The 23927-nt window shown below is 48.5% G+C and overlaps 1 pseudogene; it reads right to left on the bottom strand.

Moving 5' to 3' along the window:
• Positions 1-8252: 8252 nt before the first annotated feature.
• On the bottom strand, positions 8253-23319 carry LOC119431871 (uncharacterized; annotated as a pseudogene).
• Between the last annotated feature and the right edge of the window lie 608 nt (positions 23320-23927).

Consider the following 23927-nt stretch of genomic DNA (forward strand, 5'->3'; position numbering starts at 1 on the left):
GGGAACGATGTCTCCTCCCCAGAGGAGTGAGCCATTCAGTGCAGGCTATTACTCTGAACTTGTGGGATCGGCACGCGTACGCTATGAAAAAAAGGTGCAAATGTGCGACGGTATGGACCCGTACACGCTGCGACCGGGCGTCGACACGACGATCAACGTGAGTGTGTTCCCTGAAGTGACCCACGGGGATATCGTAAACTATCTAGTTTACTCTTCCAGCTTTGTGACGTTGGAAGAAATGAAAGCTTTCAAATCAATGGAAGCACACAACTATTTCACCAGCGGGTGGGCGAGAAGCCTGTCTGCAATGCGTTTATGAGACGAAAAGGTGCTTCTCCTCGGAGAGGTAAGCTCAAGGACCTTTTCTGGCACGTTTCTCAAAAATAACCTGCCATTGTTGTCATTTACGCGGAGTGAAAAATAAATCGTGCATCTGGATGTGGTGGAATCGTTTTTAGATGACGGCCAAATTTCAAAGACGCCCGCGTAGCAAAATTTACCGAGCATGTCAGCAAACGCTACGAGGTTCAAATTCCGCCCCGATTAGTCTGATTTCCACTGTAAAAATACAGAAATGAAGATAAACAATGCGTGTTCTTTTACACTGCTCTGTTCGCGGCCAGGTTATCTGGTGTGCATACGCCCGTTTTTCTCTGCCGTCGTAGCTCGCTGCGCTCGTAGCGATTCGCATCTGCATGCCTAATGCTGTAGCCGAGATGCAGCGACGAGGCCCAGTCTGTGTTCGTGCTATCGAAAAAGTCGGATGGCGTCCCTGCGAATCAAAAACATTCACTTCTTCAGAGCGTAGTACTTGCTTCCGACGTTTTCGCGAACATTTAGTTCACGGCACAAGCCTCTTACCTGTCACGAAGTTCGCTCCGCCTACGCACACACATAAATTGGGGTTCTGGGGGTCCAGATCGGCTGGATTAATGCGAGCCAGCCACAACGTGCGCCGATTTGTGCTGAGCGTCTTAGAGCGCTCGCACCTGTCTACGACGATCCTCGGAATTCGGAAGAAGTTCGTGTTAGTAGGCTTCTTCTTTCGCCTGGAGCTGTCGCTAGAGTTGGAGCAGCCAACGACTGAGCAGAAAACCATATTGTAGCTGCGAGTGGTCGCGAATCAACACGATGCGAGCTGACAGAGGCATCGGTAAGCAAGCAGTCGCCCGGCAGTGGTGCGTCAGCATGGCCGACAGGCATCTCACGGCGACCGGATGTGACGTCGATGCAAGCCATGTATTCGAGAATCATCATCACGGACTCCCGTTAAGTATGTGATCATTACTTGACAGGGGAGATCTCCCCCTTAGCTAGTCAAATTCTAAGACGGGCTGCCACTGACCCAACACCGAAACGTATTATTGGGGCTCGTGGCCACCAGGGCTTACGAGGTAATGAGGCCGCTGACGCGGCTTCCCGAGCGCTTGCCCACCGCGCTCTTCACCCTAGCTCTTCTAGCTCGGAGGCAAACCTCACCCTGTTGGCACCCTCGCGAGCTTTCACTCGCACATAAGCCGCGTTTGCTCTCCGCCGTGCGTTCGCCCCCCGTGAAAGCGATCGTCCCTCTCCCTCGCGCGCTTTCACTCGCACATACAGCATACTGCCAATGAGCTTTTTTTTTCTATTGCCGGGCGCGACCATCGAAGAGTGAGCCCTTAACAGCTTCGCTATAAAAAAGAAGGAAGAAAGCAACAAATATAGATGAACAGTAACAACACTTTGTGTGAGACGTGCGGTGCAAGATTATGTTGGAGAATTGAGCTACTTTGGCGTTGGCTCTCTTTACAGGCCAACTTTACAGAGCGGCAGTACATCATTGCCGCTCTTCAAATTAAGTGACATTTTGTTGACCCCCGATGCAACTCACGTAATAGTCACGGTTGATTTCAACCTGTCTGACAATTACGTGGGCTTCCGTGAGACCTTTAGTGAGACAGTGAGGCGCGTGCCCTCCAAGAAACGATGAACGCTCACGATTAACACTAGTCTGTGACTGCACCTACGAGAGTAGTCCGCACTGGGGCAAACATTTTGGACTTGTTCTTTTGCAACAGCCAGAACCTTGTCTCGTCCGTGATTGCAGTACCAGGAATTAGTGATTATGACGTTGTTGCGAACATGTTCTGTTCTGTACTACGACATCGTACTGCAGAACCCCGCACAGTCTTTTATTGGGAAAATGGAACTATGAGCTTCAACTTCACGCAAGCTTGACGCATACCACTCGGAATTCCAATGACTAGACGTGTCTTCAGGTGCGAACTTCTTTTACAAAGTCTATAAAGCGAAAGTGCTGTCCTTAACTCGAACCTACATTCCACGCGATTTTTACCAGTGAGACGTCAAGAACATAAACCCTGACTAAATAAAGACCTTCGAGCCCATATCAATAGAAAGAACCACTTATACCGAAAGCACCGTCATTCGCCAGATGCTGACATGTACGATAATATGAAAAAACTGGGAAAGAGAATCGCAAAATATATGCACAAGGCGCAAGATGCGTATTTGCGCAACCCTAGAGGAATAGGTTAAAACAACCCCAAAAGTAGTATGGAAACACGGCAAGAAAAATAAGAAAACGGTAGTGACCATTTCAGGTGTAATCGACGGTACCAGTTTTGCCACGGATAAGAGAGCCAAACCTGAATATTTCAGTCGATACTTCGAATCGGTGTTCTCGCCATCACTAAATGGTGCAGACAGATAGAGAGACAAAGATAGAGACAGAGATATGGCCAACATAACAATGTCAAAGCAAGGTGTCTCGTCTATTTTAAAATCAATTAATCTAAGTTCAGCTTCTGGCCCTGGCAATATTTTCAAAGTTAGTTTGAAAACTGTGCTCTTTTAATTAGCCCATCTTCTCAGTTGTATTCCGAAAATCTCTATGTCAAGGTGACTTACCTTTTGACTGGAAAACAGCCAACGCAGTTCTGATTCACAAAAGCGGCAACAAAGCAAGCTTCTCAAACTACCCAAATATTTCTGAAACGTGTAGGTCCTGCAAAATTTTTGGACATATTATTTGCTCAAATTTACCTCCACCTTCTGGCTAACAACTTTTTTTGTCAGGCACAGAATAGTTTTCGAAACGGCCTCTCGTGCGAAACCCAATAATTGAAATTACCCAGGACTAATTACACAGGACTAAATTGCCCACTAGATTTTAATTTCTGGTAGTCAAATCGATTGTTTTTTTTACATTTTAAGAACACTTTGACTCTGTAGACCACGTTCTCTTTTTAATAAAGATATCGAATCTCACAATTCCTACTGACATACTTGCGTGGCTTGAAGCTTATCTCACTAACAGAAAGCAATACATCGTTCTAGATTATGGGTTTTCTTTCACTTGAGACAGTTCTATCTGGAACCCACAAGGCTCAGTCTTGAGCCCACTTTTTTTCTTATTAATGACCTTGTTGTCCCTATTTCTAGCCGTGTCCAGATATACACTGATTATTGCTGCATTTATCGAGAGGTTAGTTCTATGACTGATCCTGAACAGTTACAAAAGGATCTCAACGCTGTAATGGAACACGAAGCTTCTCTAAATGCAATGTCGTTAGGTTTACTGATAAAAGCAGACCATTGGTTACTGACTATTGCATGGATGGTTTGAATCTCTCTGGTCTAACTGAACACAAATATTTAGAAACGGTTCTTAAACATTTCACCTTAGAATGCCCACGTTGCGCATTTGATAGCGAAAGTGAGTTAAGTACTAATCTTTCTGCCAAGAAACTTCTGCAATGCACCTTTAGTACAGAAAGAAACTCTGTCAAACGTCCGCCCAGTTCTTGAATGCACTTGCACAATCAACTACAGAGGAATTAGAATGCGTGCAGAAACACAAAGCTCGTTTTTTGCGGAACAATCGTGACTTCAAGATACGATCCAGTGTTCTTGTCTGAGAGCTAAGATGGTCTCAACTATTCTAAATATGTGCATACCTTAAGCTGTGCCTCTTCAACATCTTTCATGGTGTAACAGGGATCAACAAAAACGTGTACATAAAACGTCCAAGCTACATTTCACCTCGTTATGACCTCATCATGAAAGTTAAATAATATAACTACCGTATGAATGCTTTTAAATGGTATTTTTTCCTAGAACAATACACGAGTTCAATCGCTTGCCACAGGACATTGGTACCGCGTCACATCCGCTGTGCTCCGGGCTTCTGCAGAAGATAATATTGTAACGCATGTGAAATTGTTTTTATTACCGACACTCAGTGTTGCCAGGTCCGACGAGCCGGCGTAGCCAAAAGCTAGAGAAATTGTAGCCCAAATGTACCCAAATAGAAAAAAAGTGCAAAACAATTCGTAGCCAAATATAGCCATTTTTATTTGCAGTTTTATTTGTGTATACATTTTCACATTCGACTACGGCAATATTTTTTGCACAGCCCGTCGTAACAAAATTACCGTGCCGCCATGATGGTCAGCCCTTGACAACAACAACAGCGACATCATGCTTGCACAGAACACTTTTTGGTTGGCCCCGGAAGCTCTTAAGTTCCTTCGAATCGCTGCAGAGGGCTAAATCAGTGCTTTTATTTTATTACAGATAGTACTAAGTTGTTATTTTTAGTTATTTACAGTAATATTAACTACGAACTCTGCCTTTTAGCTGTCGTGAACGCAAAATAATGTTCAGCGTCATCGATCTCTCACGTCATTTCTGCCTATGGCGTAGAAGTTCAGCTGACCAGCGATCAGCGACGGCGACGTGTTCACGGCTACTTTTTTGATGAGGTAAAAGAAGTATTTCGCGCTATGATATCTCGCGTTATTTGTCTCATCGTCCTATCTTGTTTTCTCGTTTTTTTTTTCGATTAGCTTGGCCCGGATTAGCTGGGACACACACTACCTATATAGTGTCCATTTAAATCAACCTGGCCGCCATCTTAGGTCTCTAGCACGCCAATAACATGCTTTAAGAAAAGGGACAGGCAACAGATGCCACTCACTGTCTGAATCGGTGTAAGCAGAGCTTTAATAGATTACTACGCAAACCGGCACACTAGTGTAAGAAGCGCGCAGTCGTTTTCGGCGAAGAGCACGTCTCGAACCAACTCGCTCGAAATGGCAAAAGCCGCGACGGCGCACAAAGATATGATTGGGAGGCATGACGCAGTGGGGGACTCCAGATTTAATTTTGGCCACCTCGGCTTCTTTAATGTACACCTGCATTTCTGATCGAAATACGGCCGCCGTGGCTGGGAATCAAACCCGCGTCCTCGAGCCGGCAGCACGACACCTCAAAAGCTAAGCTAACACGGTGGGTGAAGTTCATGTGACGTGGTGCACTGATGTCATAGTGGCAAACTTGTTTCGATATTAGCAGAATGAGTATCGGCATCCGTGATGTTACAGGCAAACCACCAAGAAGTAAATGCACCAGAACCCACCTTTGGCTCGGGGTCTTGCTCCCATTCTTTTTTATATGGTCTCGCATACTTGGCCCACTTCCCCACGTTTGGATTCTCCTCTCTGAGGAGGATCCAATCATACGTCCAACCTATCGAAATGAATCTCGAATGTAAGCGCGAAGAAAAATTGATCTAGCAGGAAAAGGAAAATGGCAGTAAAGCTTCGCGCGAGATACGTGGAGTAGGTCGAAAGCTGTGCCCGACGTGATACTTCACCCGTTAGACATGGCCATGAACACACTGGAGCTTGTCATCCACCCGTGCTTCCCTTCTTTCATGTCGGCGCCACGATCACCCGACGTCCACGACCCTATGTTATTGATCTCCATTCCTGAGCATAGCCATGTTAGTACAGTGTATATACTGTGAAAAACCCGCTACTCCCACGTTCATCCCGATGCCCGGGGATCAGGTGCCTAACGGTCAAGCAGGGTGTAAGTTTAAGTGCATCAAAGATCAAAGCCACCGGCTCAGACAACGGCGCAAAGAGGGAAGGGAAGGCGGGAGGGGGGTCATTTCGTGCACGCACATGCGCACAGCCACGCCCCGGCTGGCTCAGCCAACAAAACATGGCCTTCGAGATTTGCTTCTACCCGATCAGAGCCACCTCTGGAGCGTGGATTACGGCACCATTCTTAGCCCAAACAAAGCAAAGTCGCAGATTTTAAGTAGCCCAATCATAGACACATAGCCAACTCCTCCAAGTAAACGCCAAAATTTCTTTCCGGTAGCCCAATTTGGCTATATATAGCCAAACCTGGCAACACTGCCGACGCTTATTGTTCTTATCATCGACTGTCTTTTGTTTTGCGTTACTCTGACTTTTGTACTCGTGCCTTTTTTTTTTTTTTTTTTTGTAGTACCCTGTGCCCTATACGCGTGGTATTAACCTGGCCTATTTCACAGTGCTTATAATTACAGTGACAAATGTGATGCCTTTGTATACATCTGTATGACCTGTGTGAAATTGTGCCTTCTGCTTTGTACAACTACTCACCCTTGTACGATGTCTGTATAAATTTTAAAAAATACCTTGAGTCGCGTTGGCGTCCGATTTGACCTGAAAGATGGTGGCCTGGAAGACAGTGACGTCTTCATCTTCTCGCGCGTAAGTCTGCCAATGCAATTAAAGACGAATTGCATTCCGCTAATTACGTTCCCGCTCTGGTACCTCAACCTCGAAACACCGCGGCGGTGTTGGCGGCGCCGATGTCGAGCTTCCCACAAAGTAGCAATCGGATCTCACCTCCTTTGCGTCCTTCGCAGTTATCATAGTGGTAGAACATAGGGGAAGGTTGGCAGGAGAATTGAACCCGTGTCAGCGAGCTCGTAAAAACGATTAAGTTAAAACACAACTAAGCGATATCTCCGGCGCACTTCACTACAAATTCAAACCACTGCATAAATTAATACACGCTAAAGACTACTTTTATTTAACGGAAATGTCATGCCTATTCTGCATTTTCGGAATTCGGCGGCAAACAGTTTATATAACCGCAAACTTCGTGCATCTAAAATTGCATTATTTATTTTGTCACTTACAAGAAATAACACCGCAGTGTGAGATATATCTCCATGGTTGAAAATATCGCCATTCCTAGGGAACTATATCTTGGAGGCACAGAGGACAGGTGCAGTGCGGTTTTGCCGGTGGTCTTTCGGTTGTCACCGATCAGTCTTGTAAGTGGCTTGCCAGTAGAAGGGTGTACGGGAGAAATAAGTGGCCGGGAGTGTCCCCGTGGCGAAAAAGAGACACGCTGAAAGGTGCCGGAACGCCCTTAAAGAACGGCTTGAGGACGCACAGAGCATAGCGCAACATTTGGTTTTCGTGCGAACCATTTTTTGCTTCACTCTACTTCACAGACCATGGTGCTAGAATCTGGGGGCACTGAGATCTGGGGGACAAATGTGACACAATAAGGTTGCTACTTGTGCAGTTCCCGCTTTGACTGTCAACCGTTCTGCAGCTGTGTTCCCTGCGACAATTCCTCCATAATATTCCTCGAAATGTTCTCCGAGATCTATCCAGGGTAACAAGAAGAACCAGCGGGCTTTTTTTCTAAGTCGGGCCATGCCAAAGTCAAGCGTCACCAACAAACCAACACTATCGGCCCCAATTCTTAGTTCCTACTTATTTGCAATAAAGGGTGTCGGCAAGAAGTTTGGGCAAATAAAGTGAACATACAAGCTCACATTTTATCGGCGTTGAGCGGAGGGTGCTTTACTGAGCTTGGGTCTAGTCGCAGCACCGGCAGAGCACGTTTTCTTCTTTCCAAGTGATGGCGTTTACCCACTAAGAGAAATTGGCAAATAAGCAGGCCGTTCTAAAAGTCTTTTTTTCTTCAGGTTATCGAAGCAGAACTGAACCAAACATAAAAACGTTATTTTTTCACGAAGTTGTAGTGAACCGGAACGCTACATTTTTTCCCCTCCACAGGAAAAAAAAATAAAATAAAAACGGTGGCACGACCTATTCCACGCTGACTGTCGATGTTATAGGAGCATTGAAGCAACGTAGCGATGTGCCATATTGCCACCGCCAAAGCGTTACGTGTGCAGCCAGGTTCCTCTCTCACGCATTCATGATGCTGATGATGATGATGACTTATCGACATCTCCTTTGAAGCGGGGCAGTGACAAGTGTTAGGAATTTCTTCGCAGACATACAGATTTTAAAGAACCGTGCTCTTTAACTGATAAATATAAGAAAGGAGTTCACAACGAGTGTGACGACTGCCTTCCATCGCGGGCCGCCATCTCCCGCTCTGTTGTCAGCCTTTCCTTCCGATTCCGCTAACACTCGGCCATTCCTGACAGTGAACTGTCCTCAGTTCATACGGCATAGTCCCGAAGATACAAAAGTCTTTTGGACACACGTGTGCTACTTCTCGACACGCTGTCCTCCTCGTCGGTGCTTGATTGGTCGGACAGTTCTTGGCATCTTCCACCCCATCTCTTCAGTTGGCTGATGTGGGCGGTAGTCGAGTAGACCCTTTTCTTTCCGTTCATCTCAGTCGCTCTGTAGCTGTTCACTGGGAGTATTTCTGTCAGTGGACCTCTGAACTTCTTCTGGGTTTTTGTTGGGGCGCTGGTGTGCTCTGGAACGCAGCGCATGTCTCCAACGCTCAGCCTGTCCGCTCTGAAGGGATGCTTCCACGTTTCTTGCTGGCTCAATCCCTTTGAGCCGTCTCGTGAAGTTGCTCCGGACACACCCACTCGTTATTCTCCGTGTTTAGCCATCGGAGGACACCATCCTGCGTCCTTGGTTGATATCCATGCAGAAGCATCAAAGGACTATATATGCCGGTTGAGGCATTGTATGACTGAACAAGTAACTTAGCGCAAAAAAAAAACATGGACACAAGAAAAGGAGACAAAGACAAGCGCTACTCAAAACTGTTTTATGGAAGGGAAGGATTGTACATATATATATATATATATATATATATATCCTCTTGTCACGCATGCGCATACCGAATAAGAACGGGCACGCGTACATCAAAGACGGTTGCGCAAGAAGTTAAATTCAGCATCAAGTAATGAAATAGACGGCTCACTTATACACCGATCTCTGTTCTTCTTGATAAAGAAGGCCTCCAGTGCAAGTCGAGAAGAGGCATTGCCACTCTTGCCCAGAATGGTAGTCTCATAAAATCGAGCGTCACACCCACACACGGTCACATGCCAATCAAAATGCAGTAATTGCTTCAAGGCACGCTGTAGCCGAATCTCCGCTGCAAGAAGTAAAGCTTGGAGCACGAAGGGCAAGAGCAGAGGTCAAACGACCGATGTTGAGGCTGGAGGTAATACCCTATGTACACAAAGTGCCACACCACCTTAAAAAGATTGCGAACCGTCATTGTATACCTCTTATTTTTTCTGCGCCCAACAAGCTTTTGAAGCTGTGCTCTCGAGTTTGCTGTGAGAACCGGTGGGGCTGCAGCACTAGGCATGAGAAGCCCTTTGTTAAGTGCTCCAGAGGGGTTATCTATGCCATCCCTTGCACCATTGTGGGCAGTTTTATATCGGCCAAACCGAACGTTGTATGAATGACCCCTTAAAGGAACATGCGCAAAAAATAACCAAAAATGAGGATAAGGGCGTGCATTTGGTGGCCCATGTTCGCGTGTGAGTACCGCGTGTGGGTGTGACGCTCGATTTTATGAGACTAACATTCTGCGCAGAAGTGGCAATGCCTCTTCTCGACTTACACTGGAGGCCTTCTTTATCAAGAAGCACAGAGATCGGTGTATAAGTGAGCCGTCTATTTCATTCCTTGATGCTGAATTTTACTTCATCCGCAAACGCCTTTCATGCACATGTGCCCGTTCTTACTGTTCAGTACGCGCCTGCGTGACAAGAGAATCTATATATATATATATATATATATATATATATATATATATATATATATATATATATATCAACAGTTACGACAACAGATTCTAAGAAAAACTGGATTATTCAGGGTGAACCTGTGCCCGTTAACTCAAGAGACTGAACCCTAAATCAAAGGTCCTTCGAGCGTCGCTTCTTAGAACGTCGTTCTCTTCTTCGTCGCCGTCTGTCACGTGCTATTCCTCCGATTCTCGAGCACAAGCCGCCGATGGTTTGTCAGCACGTGGCGTGGGCCTTGCCTGACGCTTGTGTAGTGGCGGTTCTTTGGAACACAGTATGATGCGGCGGGCTTCTTTTCGTTCTCGGTATGCTGGTGGCAATTTATTTATTTATTTATTTATTTATTTATTTATTTATTTATTATTTATTTATTTATTTATTTATTTATTTATTTATATAGATATAGTGCCACGTCAGCTACCGAATTGTTGGCCACCTTCGGGAGCAGTAGCACCGAATGGGTTCGCTAAATTGTTCGCTCTGTCATCCGCGAAGAAATGGAGAAGCTGTATGGAGCGAGACGGCGAATGGTTGGCTCCATCGCCAGTGTTATCCGCGATGAGGTTGAGCAAGCACTGCACAGCCACCGATACCCACAGATGCCCAACGTGGTGCTCACTGCTGCGGCACCGGCCCCCATGTTCGCAGATATTCAGCCCCGTACATATGCGGACTGCTTGAGAAACTCCATGCCTGTTTCTCGCCCGCAATCTCAATTCAGACGACGCCGCCAAGCTCAATTCAAGCTGCGCACGCTGGCTTGGAAGTCGACGGTCGCCGTGCACCCCTGCGGAAGTCTGATCTCTGGCGTACGTCAAACAGACGACCCCTCTGCTACCATTGCGGTGAGGCCGGTCACGTCTACCGCGAGTGTCCGTATCGACAATTTGGGCTGCACGGTTTCTCCATCAACTCGCCTCGTCCTCAGGTTGGCCAGAGGCCAAGAGAAATTGATGAGTATCTGGCCCAGCAACTGGTACCTTTCACACGACGTCACTCGCGGTCACCGTCTCCGAGGCGCCCCTCAACCATTCGTCCACGTTTCGGGGTGACGGCACAGGGCCGCTCGCCAAGCCCCCGTCGGGAAAACTGAAGGCAGCGGCCTTCGGGGGCGAGGTCGCTGGAACTCAAAGTGGGCAAGACCTCTCATCGACGCTTGTACGGAATGTCGCAGATTCACTGAAAACGGCAAGTTCTACGCTTGAGGAAGACAACACATCGGTCACATCCCCGTGTGAGTGCAGTGGCAAATAATCGCCGGTTACCCCATCTGAACTTGGTGACCGAGTCTCGCTGGACATTCCTGTGCTGATAGACGGTCTACAAGGTCAGCGCATTGGTGGACACAAGTGCAGATGATTCAATTATTAGCGGGAAATTGGCAACGATTCTTAAGAAAGTTATGACCCCTTGGAATGGAACGCGCATTCGCACAGCTGGAGGTCACGTTGTTATTCCGCTGGGCCGCTGCACTGCAAGAGTTAAAATTCGTGCGTCGACGTTTAGAGTCATCTACCTCGTCCTCCAAGAGTGTTCGCGTCAACTCATCCTCGGTATGGACTTTCGTCGCGAGTACGGTGCAATTATAAGTCTTCGTGAGCGCAGCGTGACCTTCTCGACACTACGTTCCACAGAGCAAGACGCCGAGAGGTGTCGTAAACCTTCGCTGCGTGTTGCTAACGAGAGCGTGACATTGCCACCACGAGCGACTGTTCCAGTAAAAGTCACATGTGAGACCCTCCGAGACGGGGACATGGTCGCCGAAAACAACGTCTCTCTTTTCCTGCTTCAAGGTGTATGCGCTGCCCGAAGCCTGGTTCATGTTCGTGACGGGTGGTCGCAAATACTCCTCACAAATTTCAACTACGAACATCGACATCTTTTCTGCGGAACTACCGTCGCCTGTGTAGATCCTGTCACCGACGTCGCAGAGTGCTTCGCATCCAAGGAAATTAATGGTGATGACAATTTTCTTGACCGCATCGACGTCAATTCGAAGCTCTCGGATGAGAGGAAAGCTGCACTTCACGACTTTTTAAAGGAATTTCAGTCTTGCTTCGCCTCTTCGTCTAAAGTCCGCCAAACACCCCTCACCAAGCACCGAATAATTACCGAGGATGATGCTCGCCCTATCCGACAACATCCCTACCGTGTCTCTGCTAAAGATCGCGAGGCGATTCAGACGCAAGTAAAGGAGATGCTCGACGATGGAGTCATTCAACCATCCAGCAGCCCGTGGTCATCGCCAGTGGAACAGTGAAGAAGAAGGATGGAACACTACGCTTCTTCGTTTATTACAGGAAGCTAAACAACATCAAAAAAAAGATGTTTACCCGATCCCTCGGGTTGACGACTCTCGACAGGTTGCGGCGCGCGAAAGTACTTTTCATCGATTGATAACAAAAGTGGCTATTGGCAGATTGAGGTTGATGAGCGAGACCGAGAAAAGACGGCGTTTTGTAACCCCAGACGGCCTTTATGAATTCCGAGTTCTTCCTTTCGGCCTCTGTTCTGCTCCGGCCACTTTCCAGGGGATGATGGATACCGTTCTTGTGGGCTTGAAATGGCAAAGCTGCCTTATTTACCTCGATGATGTAGTCATGTTCGCTGACACCTTCGAAGAACACCTAAAGCTCCTAAAAACGGTGCTGGAAGCGACTCGTTCCGCTGCACTCACGCTGAAACGTCAAAAATGTCATTTCTGCTATGAAGAGCTGCAAACCCTTGGACATGTCGTGAGTGCAGATGGAGTCTCCCCGACCCAGACAAAACTGCAGCCGTCGCCGCTTTTCCTATTCCATCAGACACAAGAGCAGTGCGACGTTTCCTTGGCTTGTGCGCTTACTATCGTCGATTTATGCCAACTTCGCCAAGATAGCCGAACCGCTCACGCGACTTACCCGAGACGATGTACCTTTTGTCTGGACCACAGAGCAAGAGACAGCTTCCCAGAGCTATGACAGCGCATGCAGACAGCACCTGTACTTGCCCATTTTGATGTGTAGGCAGATGCAGAGGTCCACACAGATGCTAGCAAAGTCGGACTAGGGGCTGTCCTTGTCCAACAACATGGCCATGTTGCACACGTCATAGCTTACGCCAGTCGTACTCTCTCTCGAGCCGAGGCCAACTACTCTACTTCAGAGGAAGAATGCCTGGCAGTCGTGTGGGCGACGACCAAATTTCGACCTTACCTCTACGGCCATCCCTTCAAAGTGGTGACTGATCATCACTCGCTGTGCTGGCTGGCAAATCTCAGAGATCCGTCTGCCCGTCTTGCTCGGTGGAGTTTGCGCTTGCAGGAGTTTGACATCACTATTGTGTACAGGTCCGGGCGCAAACACGAAGACGCCGATGCGCTTTCCCGCGCACCTGTGGGACATATTGCTCTGAGCTCTGAGGATGACGATGGTTTCCTCGGGGCCATTTCTGATTTTGACTTCATGTCCAGGCAGCGAGCGGACAAAGAATTACAGCCTCTTATCGACTACCTGGAAGGCCGGGAATCTGAAATTTCTCGGCATATTGCTCGCAAGATATCCACCTTTTGTCTCAGAAGGGACATCCTGTACAATAAATATGCCTGTGGCAGTGACAAAGCCTTTCTCCTTGTTGTGCCTACTGACGGATGAGTGACGACATCCTCTTTGCATGCCACGACGAACGCACGTCAGGACACTTGGGCTATTCGCGGACTCTCGCGCGTGTGCGACAGCAGCACTACTGGCCACGACTTTCGTGTAGCGTACACCGCTGTGAGAGCTTGCCGCGAGTGTCAGCGCCGCAACACACCACCTGTGACACCTGCGGGCCTACTTCAACCAATTTCACCACCTAGGACCCCGTTCGACCTCGTGGGAATGGACCTTCTAGGACATTTTTCTTTGTCCTCCGCTGGAAATAAATGGATTGCGTTGCAAAGGATTACCTCACTCGTTAAGCCGAGACAAAAGCACTGTCCCGCGGCACGGCTTCCGAAGTCGCAAGAGAGAGAGGAAAACATTTATTTGAATCATATAGGTCGTTGATCTTGAGGGCGAGTGGGTGGTGTCCTCCTTCCAGTACTCGAGTGGCCATGGCTGCTCGACGTACTTGCTGGACGAGAGCTTCCTGTCTCGCCAGGGTATCGCCGGTCAGCTGTACCTCCCACCGCTCAAATGACGTACTAGGCGTCTTTAAGTGTTGTGGTTTGCCCCCGCGCCCCCACGAGATGTGAAAAAGTGTAGGGCGTGTAGCGCCGCACCAGGGGCAGATGCCGCGATATGTTCGTGGGTATATTTTGCTGTACTTGTGCAGGTTTGGAAATGTGTTTGTTTGGATAAGCCTGAGAGCTACTGCCTCATCAGTGCTGAGCTTTTTGTGAGGGGGACGATAAATCCTGCGGTTGAGTCGCTGTATCTCGAGTCGGTCACAGTAATTGGATGGCAGGGGCACGAAGTTAAAGGGTGGGAATTCATGAGACGATTGGTTTTGCCCCGCTCGATTGATTAGCGCTCGAGCTAAGGCGTTCGCCCTTTCGTTCCCCTCCAGTCCCACGTGACCCGGCGTCCATGTGATTTGATGGGATTCTTGCTGCCTCGGGCCTAGAATCTGAGCCGCCAGCAGCGGTGTTCGTCCGTTCGTAAAGTTACGGCAGGCCTGTTGCTAGTCGGTAACGACATGAACTTCCCTGCCCGCCCTGTCATGTTGTTTTATCACTAGCGCCGCGGCTATGGTCTCAGCCGTAGCTGAGGTCTCTGCCCTGACGCAGCTCGAAAGGGTCAAGGAGTTGTCGCTCCCGTTCACGGCAGCTACCACGAAGATGCCCCCTGCAGGATGCGCCGGCACGTCCACTTACGTTACGTACGGGTCACTCTTGAATTGTCGGCGCTGTCTGTCGACGCGAGCCTTGCGTCGTCCTTCGCGTAGTTCATGACTCATGTGCTTTGGTATGGGGTTCGCCTTGATCTTGCTTCTGACCTCGGGCGGGAGTGCTCGTTGCCCATCGAGGGCACGAAGCTCCGTTGCCGTTCCGGTCCGGTGGAGGATGGCTCTACCCACCGCCGTGTTCTGTAGTCTGGCTTTTTGCGAAGCCATTACCGCGTCCGACAACTCAGCGATGGTGTTGTGGAACCCGAGAGCCGCTAACTTCTCGTTTGAGGTGGTAAAAGGGAGACCCAGGGCCGTTTTGTACGCGCCTCTGATGATGGCATCGACTTGTTCTTGGTCGCGTTTGTTTAGCGAGCGATAGTGATACGGCATGCTATACGTTACTCTGCTGATCACCAGAGCCTGGACGAGGCGGAGCGTGTCCCCTTCTAGCATTCCCTTGCGGCTTCTTGTGATTCGTTAGATAATCCGCGAGATCCGGATGGTGGTGGACCTTAGGGTTTGGATGGTGTGGGAGGCTTTCAGGTTGCTTTGGATCCAAAAAATAACAGAATCCTAGTCTTATTGCTTTCCTTGATCTTGTGGCCCTCTAGATAGAGTTCGATAGGGCCGGGGGACTTGTACATTCCTCCTCCATGCACCCGGGTCACCTCGGGCTTCTCGGGCGCGCAACGCATCCCGCTCGCTGCCGCAAATCTCTCCATGGCCGTCGCGGCCTCTTGAAGGGTCGCCTCTTTTCGCGCGAGGGAGCCCTTGGGGGCCCAGAGCGTGATCTCGTCTGTGTATAGGGCCTTGGTCCTGGATCTTCCGCAGCTCTTTGGTCAGCGCTAGCATCGCGACGTTGAAGAGAATCGGGGAGACTATCACCCCCTGCGGCGTTCCTTTGTTCGGTACGTCGATCTTATCCGATCGAGTCTGGCCTATTCCGATGGTTGCCGTCCGGCCCGTCAGGAACGATTTGACGTAATTAAAGATGCGCTCTCCGCAGCTGATGTCGTTCAGTCCCTTGAGAATGGCCTCGTGAGAGATGTTATCGAAGGCCCCTTTCAGGTCGAGTGCGAGCAGGAGGTGTTCTCCCTTCGGGATGCCCTTGAGAACTTCTTCCCTGAGGCTTAGGAAAGCATCTTGCGCAGAAAGTCCTGGCCTGAAGCCAAGCATGGTGTGCGGGAAGAGGTCACTGTCCTCTATGTAGTGTTGGAGGCGGGATCCGATGACCCTCTCGTATAAGTTGCCGAGGCATGAAGTCAGCAAGATGGGACGCAGGGCGTTGATCGCGGGCATCTTGCCGGGTTTGGGAATCGTCACGATTTCCGCGTGTTTACACTCGTTCGGTACGTGGCCTTTGCTCCAAAGTTTCTCGTTTAGGTATTCGGTCAAGTCCAGGATGTGCATCGGGCTCAGGTTTCTAATCATGGCATTGGTGATTTTGTCAGCACCGGGATCAGTGCTGCGCTGTGAGGCTCGTGCCGCGGCATACACCTCTTCCTCCGTGATCGGAGCATCCAGTTCTGGTTTTGGTTCCCCTTCGTATTTTAGGAGGCAGTGTCGTATGTGGTCGCTACCCAGGTATCTGGTTTTTAGGGTGTCAATCAGATCCTGGTCATTCTCGGGGAATTTGTGAGCGATTTCTTGATCCGAAGTCGCAAAGTTTTTCGTACACCACATCGTCTTGCGGCATGGCGCCCCGTCGTGTGTGATCACGGACAGGGGCACGTCCTTTACAGCACTCATGACGGAGGACATTTTCAGACTGAGCTGCATGAGTCATCGAAAAACAACAGCCTACCATCCAAAAATGAATGGACTGACGGAGAGGTTAAACAAAACAATTGCAGACATGCTGTCAATGTAGGTAGACGTGTAGCATAAAACTTGTGCCGAGATTGTTCCGTACATCACGTTTGCCTACAATACGGCAATACAGGAAACAACGCGATTTTCACCTTTCCGTCTTGTTTAGGGACGCAACGTGCAAACCATGCTCGACGCTATGCTTCCGTGCGACACAACCGATGACATTGCTCCAGACGCCGAGCACTACACTCAGTACGCCGAAGAAGCCCGCCAACTGGCTCGCGTAAACATCAGTTACCAACAAGGTGCCGATGCACGACGTTACAGCCTCCACCGTCGAGACGTTGCCTACCGCCCCGGCGACGGAGTCTGGGTGTGAACCCCTATTCGATGTCCCGGCTTGTCTGAAAAACTTTTAAGCCGCTATTTCGGACCGTACAAGGTTCTGAAACGTGTCAGTGACGTTACTTAAGAGGTATTTCCGGACGGCGCCTTGTCTTAGTGTCCACAGCTTCGGCCCCGAAATTGTGCATGTCGTACGGCCTAAGCCGTACTTCACACACTACCTCTTGTGCCGGTGTGGCATCGAGTCAATGCTTCCAGAAGGATCGATGCTTTCAGATCCTGGGAGTTGACCCGAAGCCGGGTGTTTGGACCTTTCTGGCCCCTCGGCAGAAGCAACACACTCCTTTGGCCTCTGCTTCACGTAGACGGCGCCCCCCGGGCTGAACCACCCAGGGGAAATTGTTAGTCGCCTTTTCCTGTCTTTCCCATATTCGTCTTTCCTTTTCACTTTTCCATCTTTCCTGTCTTCTATTCACTTCTTTTAACTTCCTATTTTCCGGGCGGCAAGGGTTAACTTTGTGTAATATATCCAGTCTTGGGTATATATTGTCACGCGGTGGGACGACTAGAGCACTGCACGGGCTCAGGCTTACCCGAAAGCCCGGGCCCGGCCCGGCCCGTGGGCCGGGTCGGGCGGGTAGAACAGTTTTTTCACGGGCTCGGGCCGGGCTCGGGCACGGCGTGTGCTTTTTGACCCGGGCCCGGGCCGGGCTCGGGTTTTTTGACGCGGGTCCGGGCCGGGCTCGGGCTTTCTGGTGGTGTGCATGTAACGTGCAGCGAGTTATTCTCGGGCGTCTCAACTCTGAAAAACATTATTTTTCGGTCTCGGGCCGGGTTCGGGCCGGTTTCGAGTCGGGCTCAGGCCGGGCTCGGGCCTAAGGTATAGGGGATGGCGGGCCGGGCGGGTAACGTAGATTATTTCCGGGCCGGGCCGGGCCCGGGTCTCGCCATAAAAGTTTTGATCGGGCTCGGCGGGCGCCCAACGTAAAAAACGGGCCCGGGCCGGGCCCGGGCTGAAGAAATCGGCCCGTGCAGTGCTTTAGGGACGACAAGGGAACAACATGACAGGTGGTTTGGTCCTAGCTCAAAACCATCCAGTCGGATCCTCTGCTTTCTCGTCTTCCCCGTGTGCTCTTCTCCACAAAACGCTGGGTGGCAATATATATTTATATATATATATATATATATGTGTGTGTGTGTGTGTGTGTGTGTGTGTGTGTGTGTGTGTGTGTGTGTGTGTGTGTGTGTGTGTGTGTGTGTGTGTGTGTGTGTGTGTGTGTGTGTGTGTGTGTGTGTGTGTGTGTGTGTGTGTGTGTGTGTGTGTGTGTGTGTGTGTGTGTGTGTGTGTGTGTGTGTGTGTGTGTGTGTGTGTGTGTGTGTGTGTGTGTGTGTGTGTGTGTGTGTGTGTGTGTGTGTGTGTGTGTGTGTGTGTGTGTGTGTGTGTGTGTGTGTGTGTGTGTGTGTGTGTGTGTGTGTGTGTGTGTGTGTGTGTGTGTGTGTGTGTGTGTGTGTGTGTGTGTGTGTGTGTGTGTGTGTGTGTGTGTGTGTGTGTGTGTGTGTGTGTGTGTGTGTGTGTGTGTGTGTGTGTGTGTGTGTGTGTGTGTGTGTGTGTGTGTGTGTGTGTGTGTGTGTGTGTGTGTGTGTGTGTGTGTGTGTGTGTGTGTGTGTGTGTGTGTGTGTGTGTGTGTGTGTGTGTGTGTGTGTGTGTGTGTGTGTGTGTGTGTGTGTGTGTGTGTGTGTGTGTGTGTGTGTGTGTGTGTGTGTGTGTGTGTGTGTGTGTGTGTGTGTGTGTGTGTGTGTGTGTGTGTGTGTGTGTGTGTGTGTGTGTGTGTGTGTGTGTGTGTGTGTGTGTGTGTGTGTGTGTGTGTGTGTGTGTGTGTGTGTGTGTGTGTGTGTGTGTGTGTGTGTGTGTAGCAACTTGTCTTTGTTTCCCTATCAGTGTGTCCGTGTTTTTTATTGCGCTAAGTTACTTGTTTAGTTAAGGAAAACCAACTAGCCCAACAATGAACTATTCTAGAGGCATTGTATGCAGTGGTTTAGGTAGCTCCCTACCTCCTTCAGGTTGTAATCACAGTCCTTTGAGTCGGGTCCTTGATTGTAGGCATAATACACGGTACCAGAGTTCGATTCACACGTCCCACCTGACCGTTAGCCCTTGGATGGTGAGCCGAGTTCAGTGTGTGATCCACACTATTTTCCTGACAGAAGGCTTCGAGCCGTGGGACGTGACACAGGAACCACGATCTGAGATAATGCGCTCCGGTAGTCCAAACTCGGTTACAAAACTCTGCATTCACCGCAGTGCATTTTTCGCTGAGGTTTCTCGCACGGGGTAGAGGAGCACAAAACCTTGGTCAGATTGTCCACCAGCCTCAGCATGGTAATTCTTTTCAGCCTCAGTGGTTTTTCTTGGAACTTCTCACAAAACGGACCAACATGGTTTCACGTGTACAAGTTGAAATGGTCTCTTCCCAGGTGGTATCGAGTGCAGAACTCCAGGTTTGTGACGCCCTGGACTGAGGGCGTCGATGCTTTTTTTTTAATCGCAGAATAAAGTGATTTCTCTCTCTCTCTCTCTCTCTCCAGGTTTGTTCCCTCCTGGAATCTTTGTGAGCAGACACTCGAAACACCTATGGATGTGCGGGTCCACGTAGAGCTTCATCCGAGGAAACCAATAAAGTTCTTGATTTTCGTCACTGGTCTGTACTAAAGTGTCCCTATAAGTCGTGAAACTTGACACACAGTGTTTTACGCATGCTCTTGGGCATCACGAAAAGAAGTCCGTCTTCTTCCACGTAAAACAGCCTTTCCTTGATTGGCCTTCTCGAGAATTCGTGCGAGGTTAGCCAAGTCCGCATCAGATCGCTGGATGATCACAACTTGGTCCTCTAAATTCTAGGCAAGGCACACTTCAATCTTTGTATCGACAACCTCATCAAGCGTGTCCTCCGGCGCTCCTACGTGCTCACGACTCAAATTGTCCACATGTGCCATTTTCTCACCTGCTCGGTGCTTCACCTCGAAGTCATACTCTTGAACTAAGTCGAACCGCCTTGCTATCTGTGGTTTAAGAGTCTTATGCGCATTCAGATCCACAATTGCTTCGCAATCTGTTACCAGCGTGAACGGAATGCCTAGGAGGAATTGACTAAGTATTGCCATACTCCAGACTATTGCCATCAGCATGGTAATTCTTTTCAGCCTCAGTGGTGCGCTTACTGACACAAAACACCAAGTGCCAGTGTCCTGACTCATCTTGTTGAAGGATCATTACCGCAAGTTCATGTTTGCTTGCGTCCGTGTGGAGTTCGGTTGGAGCCGAAGGGTCGTACAACTTCAGAACCGGTGGCTCAGTCAGTTCTCTTCAGAGCTGGTCGAAAGCTTCCTGTTGCTCCACACCCCATGTAAACTTTGCGTCTTTCTTGGTCAGAGAAGTAAGCGGTTCTGCCTTCAAGGCATAGTGGGAGATGAACCACCTGAAAACTCATGTCAGGCCCAGATATCTCTTGGCAATGTGAACCTCAGTTGGCGTGCTAGCGTCCAATATGGCTTGTTGCTTCACTTCACCTGGCGGCAGGTAGCCTTTCACAATCTTGAAACCTAAGTAGTTGAGTTCGGCACTTTCAAACACACAATTGGATAGCTTCAGGGTTTGACTAGCAGCTCGCAGAGCATCCAGTACTTGTTTAAGCCGAACCAGCAAGTCTTCCCAGTCCTTGGTTGGAATCAGCAAGTCGTCCATGTAACACAATGCTACAGTGTTACGCAGAAATCCGAGGACCTTGTTCATTAGACGTTGAAATACGTTGAATACAGGATTTGGTAATGCCTGCCGTATGCACTCCAACCCAATTTTATTCTTCTGTAAATTTCTTTCTCGTGATCAGGGTCTCCTGTGAGTAATTGACCTAGATAAACGTACTCCTTCACAGACTCTATAGGCTGACTGGCGATCCTGAATTCTTGTTCCCTTGCCAGGCTATTGAACATTATCTTTGCATTCTGCATATTCATCTTCAACCCAATTCTTACACTTTCTCGATTAAAGTCCTCAATAATTTGCTGTAATTCGTCTCCATTGTTGCTGAATAGGGCAATGTCATCTACAAACCGAAGATTGCTGAGATATTCGCCGTTGATTCTCACTCCTAAGTCTTCCTAGTCTAAGAACTTGAATACTTCTTCTGAGCATGCAGTGAATAGCATTGGAGGGATTGTGTTTCCTTGCCTGACCCCTTTCTTGGTAGGTAACTTTTTACTTTTCTTGTCGAGAACCAAGGTAGCTGGGGAATCCTTGTAGACGTTTGCTAAGATATTCACGTATGCCTCCTGTACTCATTGATTACGCAATACCTCTATGACTGCTGGTATCTCTACTGAATCAAATGCCTTTTCATAATCCATGAAAGCCATATAGAGAGGTTGATTGTACTCCGCAGATTTCTCGATTAACTGATTGATGACATGGATATGATCCATCGTAGAATATCCCTTCCTGAAGCCAGCCTGTTCTCTTGGTTGGCTGAAGTCAAGTGTTGCCCTGATTCTATTGGAAATTCTCTTGGTGAATATTTTCTATAATACTGAAAGCAAGCTATTGAGTCTATAATTCTTCAATTCCTTAACGTCTCCCTTCTTATGGATTAGTATAATGTTGGCGTTCTTCCAGCTCTCTGGTACACTTGAAGTTGTGAGGCATTGCGTATAAAGGGCCGCAAGCTTTTCAAGCATGATATCTCCTCCATCTTTGATTAAATCTACTGTTATTCCATCTTCTCCAGCAGCTTTTCCTCTGGTCATGTCTTTCAAGGCCCTTCTAACTTCATCGCTAGCTATAGAAAGAGCCTCTTTATCCGGTTCATCCATATTTCGAATGAAAGTAGCTTGGCTGTTTTGGGGCACTGTACTGGTCAGTATAGAATTCTTCCGCTGCTTTTACTATGTCATCGAAATTGCTGATGATATTACCGTAGTTATCTTTCAGTGCATACATCTAGCCTTGTCCTATGCCAAGCTTTCTTTTTACTGATTTAATGCTGCGTCCATATTTTGCGGCTTCCTCAATCTTTCCCACGTTATAATTTCGAATATCCCTTACTTTCTTCTTGTTGATAAGTTTTGACAGTTCAGCGAATTCTATCTGGTCTCTTGAGTTGGACATTTTCATGTTTTGTCGTTTCTTTATTAGGTCCTTTGTTTCTTGGGAGAGCTTACCTACTGGTTGCCTTGGTGCCTTACCTCCTACTTCAATTGCTGCTTCTTAGATCAACCTAGTTACGGTTTCTTTCAATACCTCTATGTTGTCTTTATCTTCCTTTTCTAAAGCTACATATGTGTTTGTGAGCACCAGCCTGAATTGGTCTGCTTTTACCCTTACTGCCTCTAGGTTGGCCTGTTTCCTCTTGACTAATTTCTCTCTTTCTCTCTTCAAATTGACCGAAATCCGAGACCTCACTAACCTATGGTCACTGCACTTTCCCTTACCTAACACTTGCACATCCTGCACTATACTTGGATCGGCAGAGAGTATGAAATCTATTTCATTCCTTGTTTCTCCATGAGGGCTTTTCCAGGTCCACTTCCTGTTGCTGCGCTTCCTGAAGAAGTTGTTCATTATTCGTAGCCTATTCCTTTCCGCGAATTCTATCAACATCTCTCCTCTTGCAGTCCTAGAATCCATGCCGTAGTTGCCAATTGCTTCCTCACCAACCTGCTTTTTCCCCACTTTTGCATTGAAGTCGCCCATGACTACAGTATACTGAGTTTGCACCTTTCTCATTGCTCATTCAACATCGTCATAAACTCTTATATTCCTTCATAATCGTGACTAGAAGGTGGGGCGTAGGCTTGTACTACCTTCATTTTGTACCTCCTATTCAGCTTTATTACGACGACTGCTACCCTCTCATTAATGCTGTAGAAATCAGCAATGTTGCCCGCTATGTTGTTATGGTATCTTGCATACCAAGGCCCAATCCCTTTCATGACAAGGTATTTTCGAGAAAGTATGCCGTGATGGACTCTCCCCTCTTCTGGACCCTTTACTGCTTTTTCTTCCACTTTTCGGCCGTGCTTGTCTGGCCCACAAATGTCTTTTTGAAGGCAATCTTGAAGTCCTCCCACGTAGTGAGGTCATCGACACGGGCCTGAAGCCAAAATCAAGCAGGTCCCTTCATGTGAAGCCTCGCATTTTCTAGTCTGAAGCTGTCCGGCCAGCCGTGCCGGACCGCCATGGAATCGATACTCTTAAGCCACGCCCCAGCTTCGTGGGGTGAGCCCTCGCCGTCTAAATCGTGGATAGCTTTATTCAGGTCCTGCCTAACGTGGAACGCTTCAGGTTTCCTCTCAAAGAGCTCCAGTAACCACCGGTTTTGCTCCAGCAGAGCTTGCATCATTTCGCAAGTTGCGCCGCCACCTGCCATCTTCGGGGTTGTCTAGGCATCTCCCTGGGCGTACACACAGTTTTTCGCCTGCAGCAATATAGACTTGCCGACGTCACACAGAGCGTCCGCACATACGTTTCTGAGGTGGCACGAAGACTCACATTTTCGATGTTGGCACCTCACGAAGACGGTACCGTTGCGTCTCGTAGACGTCACACAGAGCGTCCGCACGCACGTTTCAAGGCAATATAAAGGGTGTCTTTTACGGTGAGTACCTCACGAAGACGGCACCAACACAGCGTCAGTTCAAAAGTCAACGAGCATCACCGTCGGCGCAATTCCATGACATCGGCTTCCAGGATCGCTTCACCACGAAGGTTTCGGTGTATTCCATTTCTGAGATGTTAGGAATTTCTTCGCAGACACACAGATTTTTTAAGAAGGGCGCTCTTTAATTGATCAATAAAAGAAAGAGTTGCCAACGAGCGTGACGACTGCTTTCCATCGCAGGCCGCCATCTCCCACTCTGTTGCCAGCCTTGCCTTCCGATTCCGCTAACTCAAGTAGTCACCTAGCCTGCTTTATTTATTCAGGTACACTATACGTGCTTTTCATTCCAGCACATTTGTATACATCTCCTTCATCTTTTTTTTTTCACTTCCTCAAAACTTTTCTATCTACCTTGTACCGCCGTA

The sequence above is a fragment of the Dermacentor silvarum genome, chromosome 10 (genome assembly GCF_013339745.2).
Source record: "Dermacentor silvarum isolate Dsil-2018 chromosome 10, BIME_Dsil_1.4, whole genome shotgun sequence".
NCBI lineage: Eukaryota > Metazoa > Arthropoda > Arachnida > Ixodida > Ixodidae > Dermacentor > Dermacentor silvarum.